This window comes from Gouania willdenowi, chromosome 3, assembly GCF_900634775.1.
Source record: "Gouania willdenowi chromosome 3, fGouWil2.1, whole genome shotgun sequence".
Taxonomy (NCBI): domain Eukaryota; kingdom Metazoa; phylum Chordata; class Actinopteri; order Blenniiformes; family Gobiesocidae; genus Gouania; species Gouania willdenowi.
Window position 1 is genome coordinate 17,255,205 of NC_041046.1, and position 10,687 is coordinate 17,265,891.

At 36.4% G+C, this 10,687-nt stretch overlaps 2 pseudogenes; both read right to left on the minus strand.

Moving 5' to 3' along the window:
• Positions 1-2,110: 2,110 nt before the first annotated feature.
• LOC114454479 (UDP-glucuronosyltransferase 2A1 pseudogene) lies at positions 2,111-4,342 on the minus strand (annotated as a pseudogene).
• A 2,718-nt stretch (positions 4,343-7,060) lies between these two features.
• Positions 7,061-8,990, minus strand: LOC114454768 (UDP-glucuronosyltransferase 2A1 pseudogene; annotated as a pseudogene).
• Between the last annotated feature and the right edge of the window lie 1,697 nt (positions 8,991-10,687).

Consider the following 10,687-nt stretch of genomic DNA (forward strand, 5'->3'; position numbering starts at 1 on the left):
TTGTAAATACCAAGCAGAGACTTCCTGACCAGTGATCTGTTGTTCAGTTTGTTTTATCCTGACACTGGGACCACTGCTGCTGCCACAAATATGGATCTTATTTTATTGAAACAATAGTTATTTGTGCTTGAAATTGATCGTCAATAAGAGTTGGCTTTTTTTTTTTGTACAATGTTCATTGAAATAACTCAACCAATAATATTTGTACCTCTGCTGGTAAACTTACAGTAAGCTATTATTCAGTTTTAATCACACAGGTCTCATACTGCTTGAATCCATCCCTCAGGATTTTGGGTTTAATCTAGTTCAACGTCTTTCTGGGTTCAATTTACATATCCTGCATCAGTTTGCGTGTGTATTTTTTCCTTCAGTCTAAAACATGTATGTAAGGTTCTCTGGGGTTTTAAAATCCACTGCAACCTGCTTTGTGCACATAGTATTCTGTACTTATACTACAGTATAACAAGTGAAGTTAAGTCAAAATAATTCATGTATATATATATTTTTTAATGTTTTGTAATAAAAGGGATTATTTATTTAAGCAAAGTCCTCATCAATGTGTTTGTAGACCATGTTTTTTTATAAGGACTCAGGAATTCTTTGAGTTTGAGCACTCATTAGCCTACTTTTAATATCATTAACTTACTGTACGTCCCATACAATCATACATGATAGCATACAATAAAAGTATGCTTTGTGCTTGACTTCTTCTGTGTAGTTTTACGGCGGTTGGCAACCAAGGCAGGGAGCATGACCGACTTACAGTACTTGTTTGTGTGTTACAATTAAATATGCTACTGCAGCTGTTGGAGCAGTACAGTAATGTGTAATGTGGTGCATGTTTTTGCTGTGCTTCGTTTATTAGTTGGAGTGAGTACTTTGATCACAGGAGGAAAAAAGTGTGTGAAAGTCTCTCCTTGCGCATTGAGCCGTGCCATTGTAAGATCAGCGTCTTACAATGGTCTATAGTTAAGCACTGGCACAGTACATACAGTATGTCAAACTCCAGGTTCTGGGGCAAAATCCAGTCCTTCAAAACATCCAGATTTCACCACAGGAGACAGTATAAATGACATAAATCATGAAAAATGTAAACTCCACAATATTTGCAGGTGATCACAGTTTTCCCGTACCTATATCACAAGACTGCAGTCATTTTAAATCACATTTTGGCCAAAAAACTAAATTCCTGCAATGTCTCTCAAATGATCCAATAAAATTCCTCTAAATCAGTGTTAACCAAACTTTTTTGTCCCATATAACTGTTAACCTTTGTGTCATATCGCGAGTACCCCTTAGTTCATGTTATGCATTGGTTATTTGTGTCAGCTAGCTTGACTGAACTCTTTCCTGCATCTGGTCCAACATTAACCTTGGATTTAAGCCTTTTTTCTTCTATTTCTGATGTTTTGGCCATTTTAGGTTTTGAACTTCACTTTTTGATGTATTTCAAAAGGTTGTGGCACAATTTATTATCAATGGATGAGGAAAATGTCTGTGTGGATGTAAAACAAAGTTCAGATAAAGTTGTAAATTAAATTGAGAAATGTTCGTGAGTACCTACTGATATGTGTTTAAGTACCCCGGGTTGGCAACCACTACTCTAAATCACATGACAATTGGTCTCAAAATCAAATAATTTTGAAGTGAAGATCATACAGGGACTGTTATTGAAAACTATTACATAATGAGGTTGAAAATGCTCCACCCTAATGTTTGGCCTTTTTTTAGATCAAATTTCTTTGTATTTGACCACTGAGCACAAAATAAAGTACAAAAGGTTAATAAAATAATTAACCGGATTTAATTCCAATTTAATGTCCGAATGGCAGGAACTGTAGAGCTTCTAAAGAAATACATCCTGAAATGGTCTGAGTTTAAGGTTAATATTTTCTATTCATGATGATTTTATACATACAAATGTCCTTCTTTAAAAAAGAAAAACTGCCATCATGAATGTTGTTTATCTTTTTAAAAAATATAAATTATACATGTAATTACTATTATGTTTATGGAAAGCATTATTTCCAAGATATGGGTTAGAGTTTTACTATAGGTTTAATGTTTTGAATGTTTTACCTATACCTCTGAGGTAAAAAACAAAAAAAAATCACTTTGTTTATTTATTCAAGCAGATATTTAATTGATTTCCTTACATTCAAACTGTAAGGAATACAAGACAATATTATACTTTTTTTTTGACATTTTCATCCAGTATTCATTTATTCATTCTTAATTTTCTTTTTCAAACAAACAGAACAGAGACACTTTAATGAGATGAATATGGTGACCATAACAGTCAGCACAACAGCAGCTAAAAAGAGCATGACATCTACAGAGTGGTAGGAGTACCAGGGCATCCTGTAGGACTCAGTTCTCAGATGAGCTGCTCCTTTGTGTCTCATGACAAACTCTATCCAGAAGAGGGCGTTATCTAGTGGTGCTATTGGCTTATCCCTGTGCAGCCTGGACAGTCTCTGCATGTTGTCCCTGTACGAGGGCTCAGTCAGAACTGCCTGAACGCCCTCAAAGAAGATGCCTTCATTTATAGTGAATACATCCATGATCTTTCCTGCCCCTCTTACTTCAATTCTAAGCAGGTTATCACGTTGATCAAAGATCAGGGGAAGTCCTACAATAGGAACCCCATGATACATTGCTTCTTGAACTCCGTTTGTTCCTCCATGAGCCACAAATGCTCTTGTTTTAGGATGTCCCAGCAGGTCATTCTGAGGCATCCATTCCACTAGTAACGTGTTGTTTCCCAGAGTAGCTGGCCTCTCACCTTTATACCTCCAGATGACCTTCTGGGGGAGTTTAGCAAAAGCAGAAGCAATCTCAACAGATAACTCATGGGGAAGTTCTGCAATGAAAGTGCCCAAAGACATGATGATGACTCCATGCTCTCCAGAGCTTTGCATGAACTCCTCTAGGTGTTGAGGCAGAGGTTTGGCAGGTTTACACTGAAATCCTCCCATATAGATAACGTTAGGCATGGTGGGCCGAGGAAATTCAAATACAAAGTCCACTCTCATGAGCCACAGATCTGCAGCTTGAAACATGGACAAGTAGTTCATCTCTGGGCCAAGGTACTTTTTAACTAGGCCATCAAAACTTGGAACGATCAAGTATGCAATCTGAAATTCCATAAAGCCAAAGAAAACCATGTTAAAGACTCTTTGAGAAAAGCTCATTTTATCAGTGAGCTCTGACCCTACCATTGGACAATAAGAGAGAGGTGAAGGGGCAATTGCAAAATGGCCTTCACCATGACTGGTCCATCTCACGTTAAAGATAAGTGGAACCTTGAGGTAGTGGGCAATAATGGCTCCTATAGGCATAACAGGGTCCGTAAGTACAAGGTCGTATTGTGCATCCTGAAAAGACTGTATCAACTCTTTATTTTCCATAATCATCTCAATCATTTCAGCAGTTTTCTGATTTATTTCAAACCCTGCTTGAATCTGTTCCATCTCTATTTTGATCCTCTTCCAGATAGAACGCTCTCCTCTCTGGATATTCAGCAACTCAGTCACAAATGCAGTCAGAAAGTCTTCATCAAATCCAGAAGCCATATCAAGAGTTATTGTTGTGTAGAAGGGAGATGTTTCCTTGATGTACCAGCTATCTGACGATCTCACCACAGAAACCTGGTGACCATGTGAGTGTAGCTCCTCAATCAATACTTTCATGTTTATCCAATGGCTTCCTTCCATTGGAAATACGAGGACCTTCCCACCATGAGCCACTCCTGGATAGAGCCAGCAGAGACTAATAAACATCCAGGACCACCACATGTTTCCTTTAGAGCTGTGAACAAAGCACAGAGCATAAACCCATGCAAGTGTTTTAGTACAGTATTATGTTTTTGGCAATAGTCCAAAAACATGATTGTCATCTTTATCACATTTATTTTTCACTTTCCAATATGACATTAAAAGGTTGTTTTTTTCTAAACTTTTTTTTAAATCTTGCTAACAACAAATGAAACAAAGATATTTTAATCTAAGCACACATCATCTATCAGGCATTTTTGTAAGACACTTAAAAACGTTACCTCTGCTGCAGTCAAAGTTTTGTGACCGCCCGTAGCACTCAACTAGCAGTGTGTGTTCCTCCAGGTTCTTACATGAACAGAAATGTCTTCGTGTAAAGGTATGTTCACACTCAGAGATCCCAGTACGTAGGGGAGTGGTCTAAAGTTCTTACAAATAATCAGGTGGGAGGTTTACTCCTCCTGATACATGTCTTTGTTAACACATTTAATAGTTTGTAGCTTCAGTTTTGTGATACACACTATACTGTATGTTACTCCACTCAATAATGTCTGTGCTGGGTTTTATATGAGTTCTCTAAGCTTTTGCCTTTGCACACTCATTCTCTTCATAACAAGGGGAAAGTTCAGTACAAAGAGCGGTGAGAGCAGTTAATGATTTCAATGAGTGGTCAGCAACAATTCCACAACAAGTAAATGTACTGTACTAGCTATACCAATTTGCAGCCCCATTCAGATATTGTATTCTAATACGGAAATATTTTTTTTTAATTATTATTTTAAAAAATCAGACAAAAAATAACTATCACCTATGTTTGTGCTGGACAATAGTTTAAACTTTTAATTAGATTAAATGCATGTATTAAACCTTTATCAAAATTATGCATTATAAATAAAAAGCTTTCACTATTTTGTTGGGTGCTTTTAAAAATATGCATTTCCTTTAAAGTCCCTACAGTATGTAATCATTTTTCATATCGATGCTGACTAAAACTGTACACCCAAGTTCAGTAGTGTTTTCACAAAGTTTTTTTTGATTTTTATCTCCATCCTGTTATAAAATTTTGTATTTTTAATGAAACATGTCTAGCTCCTAAACCAGGATTTAGACAATTACCATTTATGGAGTTTGACACATAAAAGGGGAGTGGTCAGCAATGTTGAAATCTTGGGCCTATATTTAGCATTTATTTAGTATATTAGCATTTGTCTTTGCTGCTCTACAAAGATTTCTAGAGAAAATAACTTGACTAAACTTCTAGTATTAAATATGATCTTTTAATAGCATTTGCAGTCAGGAATGGTCATTTGTCATGACTCTAAGGTGAGGGGCTAATGAATTTTCAATTTCCTCAGCTATTATCGGAACATTCTTGCTTCCCTCTCTTCTAGTCTGCAGTTTTACACCAAGTTTTATTTTTTATTTTCCATAGAATAGGGTCCTAATGACATTGTGTAAAAAAAATTATAAAATGGTTCTAACTAACACGTCAGGGCCAGAAAATCCTTCTCTGCTGTTCTGAACACATTCAGAATAAGGGTGCAACGATTAGTCGACATTGTCGACAAAAGTCAATAACAGAATTAGTCACCGACAAATGTATTTGTCGACAATTGTCGGTTACGTCACCACCGTCTTGTTCAAGCTGTGGATGGAGCTGAACATTGTTTTTCATGAGGAGTGGCTGATCTCACTTTCTATATATCTTTGCTCAGAGCTGTATGCATGTTATGGACGTGATTAGTGGGAGATATAACGTCAAAAACATTCCCACTGGTAAGAATATGTCGCTGTCACCAGAAGCTCAGCGCTGTCGACGCCGCTCACTACCTGAAGCTGTGACGAGCAGCGACACATCACGCAGCCATACTTAGTTAATATCAGACACTCATCTAACTAAGTGAACCAGTCTAAGTTCTTCCGTCAGATTCACCCAAAGTTCCCACAAACACGGTGACGGTACTTTACTAAAGCATGCTCAGCTAATCCACCGACATATAAGAATGGGCTAAGTGCTAACGCTAACTACTTCATGAAAGGAAGAGACCACTAAAAAGTACCACAAAGGGCCATATACTGCATGTACTTACGGTCAGATTGAACTCTTTTATGAAAGGATAAAAGGTAACATGTCACATGTCAAATACATTTTGGCATAAAACTATAATCACTATTCATCCGTCCCGACTTGTGAAACGCAATATTTTTAATTATACTTCACGTGTTCACAGACAAAGGCCGGCCCCATTAGACAGTAATGTAACTATTGTGATTATTACACCAGAATATCGCATTAGTACTGCTCTCAGTAGATTAATGATTGAATCATCAAATTTAATCTGGTTTAATTATAGGAAATCAGAGATATTTATCAACCACAACTTTATGTAACTCATCAGATATAAAATAAACCAGATTCAGCAGCAGTGGTTTATATTAAACAGTAAAAAAAATGCTATTGTAGTTATTTCTGCATTCCATGGGCTTTTTTATTTTTTTTAAGAAAATTATTTCATTATAAATGAGAAGAAAAAAAAAATAATTCAATACCACTAATGGAGTGACCCACATGCACAAACATGTTAAATAAAATATCAGCCCATAAGCTCTTTGAGTCAGCAGCTATTGTAGCTTTTTTTTTAATGTGTAAATGCTAATACTGAAGCACATTCTCCTAATAATTTATTCAATTTATTTTGTGTTTGTAAGGAACCACTTTATGTTGGGAATTGTTTTATTTATTTGTTTGTTTATTGTTGTTTTGTTTTTTGTTTTTTTGTCGTAATTTGCCCCAAGCCGAATTTAAAAGATTGTAGCAACATAGAGCAAATAATTGTATGATTTGTCATTCTATTAGTCGATTAATCATTTCAATAATCGATGACTAGTCAACTATTAAAATAGTTGTTTGTTGCAGCCCTAATTCAGAAACACTAACCTATGTAATTATGTACTATCTTGTAGTTATTTAACAATTTAGTTTGAAATCCCTTGTGTAGATTAGTTCACGTACCTTTTGTCTTGGTCGTTCTTCTTTGGGTGGTATAATCAGTGCAGAAAAAAACATTATTAGATTAGATAACTAACAAGTGCTGCATGAAAAAACAGCAACCACATTTGAAGAAAGGGCAAAAAGATGGACTTCATTAATTTATTTTTGAAAAAAAAAGAGGCAATATTTATGAACAGATTTTTTTATTGATCTTATTACTCTCAAATTGCCAAACAAACAGACCAACATAATGACATTTTATTGCATTCTTATGGACTTTTTTAATAACGAATTAATCATTCTTAGTTTTCTTTTTCAAACAAACAGAACAGAGACACTTTAATGAGATGAATATGGTGACCATAACAGTCAGCACAACAGCAGCTAAAAAGAGCATGACATCTACAGAGTGGTAGGAGTACCAGGGCATCCTGTAGGACTGAGTTCTCAGATGAGCTGCTCCTTTGTGTCTCATGACAAACTCTATCCAGAAGAGGGCGTTATCTAGTGGTGCTATTGGCTTATCCCTGTGCAGCCTGGACAGTCTTTGCATGTTCTCCCTGTACGAGGGCTCAGTCAGAACTGCCTGAACGCCCTCATAGAAGATGCCTTCATTTATAGTGAATACATCCATGATCTTTCCTGCCCCTCTTACTTCAATTCTAAGCAGGTTATCACGTTGATCAAAGATCAGGGGAAGTCCTACAATAGGAACCCCATGATACATTGCTTCTTGAACTCCGTTTGTTCCTCCATGAGCCACAAATGCTCTTGTTTTAGGATGTCCCAGCAGGTCATTCTGAGGCATCCATTCCACTAGTAACGTGTTGTTTCCCAGAGTAGCTGGCCTCTCACCTTTATACCTCCAGATGACCTTCTGGGGGAGTTTAGCAAAAGCAGAAGCAATCTCAACAGATAACTCATGGGGTAGCTCCCCAATTAAAGTGCCCAAAGACATGATGATGACTCCATGCTCTCCAGAGCTTTGCATGAACTCCTCTAGGTGTTCAGGCAGAGGTTTGGCAGGTTTACACTGAAATCCTCCCATATAGATAACATTAGGCATGGTGGGCCGAGGAAATTCAAATACAAAGTCCACTCTCATGAGCCACAGATCTGCAGCTTGAAACATGGACAAGTAGTTCATCTCTGGGCCAAGGTACTTTTTAACTAGGCCATCAAAACTTGGCTCAATAAAGTATGAAAGCTGAAACTGGATGAAGCTAAATAAAAATACATTAAGGACCCTTTCAGAAAAGCTCATTTTATCAGTGAGCTCTGACCCTACTACTGGACAATAAGAGAGAGGTGAAGGGGCAATTGCAAAATGGCCTTCACCATGACTGGTCCATCTCACGTTAAAGACAAGTGGAACCTTGAGGTAGTGGGCAATAATGGCTCCTATAGGCATAACAGGGTCCGTAAGTACAAGGTCGTATTGTGCATCCTGAAAAGACTGTATCAACTCTTTATTTTCCATAATCATCTCAATCATTTCAACACTTTTCTCATTCATTTCAAACCCTGCCTGAATCTGTTCCATCTCTAGTTTGATCCTCTTCCAGATAGAACGCTCTCCTCTCTGGATATTCAGCAACTCAGTCACAAATGCAGTCAGAAAGTCTTCATCAAATCCAGAAGCCATATCAAGAGTTATTGTTGTGTAGAAGGGAGATGTTTCCTTGATGTACCAGCTATCTGATGATCTCACCACAGAAACCTGGTGACCATGTGAGTGTAGCTCCTCAATCAATACTTTCATGTTTATCCAATGGCTTCCATCTACTGGGAATACAAGGACATTCCCACCATCAGCCACTCCTGGATAGAGCCAGCAGAGACTCGTAAACATCCAGAACCACCACATGTTTCCTTTAGAGCTGTGAACAAAGGATGTAGTTATATTAAAACCCATGCAAATGTTTTAGTACAGTCTTATCCTCATTGAAACATTTTTGATTTTTTTTTTTTTTTTTTTTTTTGTGGACCGTTCAACAGCAAATGTTGCAAAATATCAGCTATCAAGGTTTTCTATAAATACAAATTTTAAAAAGGTTACCTTTGTGTGAGTCAAAGTTATTTTCTTGCCGGTAGTGCTGTCGAGGTTCATTCATGAATAGACAATTCAAACTGCAAAGTCATGTTCACATTGTTCATGTTGATAACACGGTACAAAGGGGAGTTTGAATAGCTTATGGTGTTTGGCTGACAGGTTTACTCCACCTGGTATAGGCCTTTATTACCACAATAAATGCCTTGTAACTGCAGCTAAGTTACAGGTCAAGTGTTGAAGTATATTATTTACTCTTTCCAAATGCCATTTGCATTTTTGGTGTACTGGTAAATTACTATTATCATCAAGCTTTTTTTTTTTTGTTTTTGTTTTTTGACCATTTTCCAAGACATTTTTTAACAAAACATTCTCAAACAACAGCGCGGTTGTAACCAGTAACAATCATATGTGCTTGTAACGATTCTTGTTTTTTTGTTATCGAATGATTGTCTTTCATCAGCATGTGCTGTAGAATACTAAGTGGAAACTCTTTCATTGGTCAACATTATCACTGAAGGTGTCAAAGAACCACAGTGTTCGCTGGGATTCTACAAGCACATCAATCATTATCTGTAAGCCATAATCATCAACATTTCAAGAAATATAAGCTTGAAATATTTCACTAAATGTGACATGATTCTAAATCTATATAAGTTTAAATTTCTGAAATGAGTGACAAAAATATACTGTAGATCATCTGCATAACCTAATTTTTTTAGATGTAGCTGTATATAATGGCACAACTTAAAGTCTGGAAAATATAGTGTGCATTCAAAACATATCAGTGAATACATTTTCTAAAATATTAGAATGATCATTGCTAAAGTATTTCTTCGGGTTGAAGTTCAGGTGCTCATGGTCTGAGTTTTTGTTATTTAAAGACATTTATTTTCCCACTATCTCCACTTTTCTACTTATTGAAACCCATTCTGGTTCCAACATTATGGGCTGTTGCAATGCTATGCTCTAAAAACCATGGTGATAAGATCTTAAACCAACCCTTTATTGACTGGTTGGGTAATTAACAAAAAAAAATAAATAAATCTAATTTAGGTCTCTGAAAATGTGAAAACAAATTGTAATTTCCTATTAAGTAAAATGATGAATTAAACCCTCTCACAAGTAAAAAATACAAAGTTCACTTTTAACATCTAAATGTATATGAAAAATAATCTACGCTTAGTTACTTGTGCAAGACGAGCAGGTTCAGATAACTGGTCATAATGACGTTACGACTCAAACGTAATGAGCGTCAGTGTTTGTTGAAATAAATTTGTGAGCCATAATTGCAAAGAACCTACCCTGGGGTACTTGTAAATGTTTGTAAATACTGTATGTGTAAATATTGTGTATTTGTAAATATGTATTCAAGTAGTGGTTGTGTTGGCTCACATTTTTTTGAGGAGTCAGTACACAGTTCCTTTACTATCTATCTATATCTAGCTATATATATCTATATATATATATATATATCTGTTGTCCATTGGGTCATATGACCATCTATGGTCAGGTGACACCTATTAAGTCACATGTGTATTACAGGTGTGTCAGAGCCTCTTTAAATTGTCTGATGAAGGGCTGATGCCCAAAACGTCTCAGAGAGAGAGAGAGAGAGAGAGAGAGAGAGAGAGAGAGAGAGAGAGAGAGAGAGAGGAAAAGTAATGCTAATCATAATAATGATGATGACATGATCTTGATTTGAACATGAACTGAAAATACAAGGGGGGAGATAGCCGGAAATGATAAAAACTATACAAATAAGTCTATTCAGGAGCCACTAAATACTACCTTTTTCTACTTATTTACAAAATGAGATTATTTGGCTGACACAGCTTTCCTACTTGTTCTGATTTATTAGCCATGGTT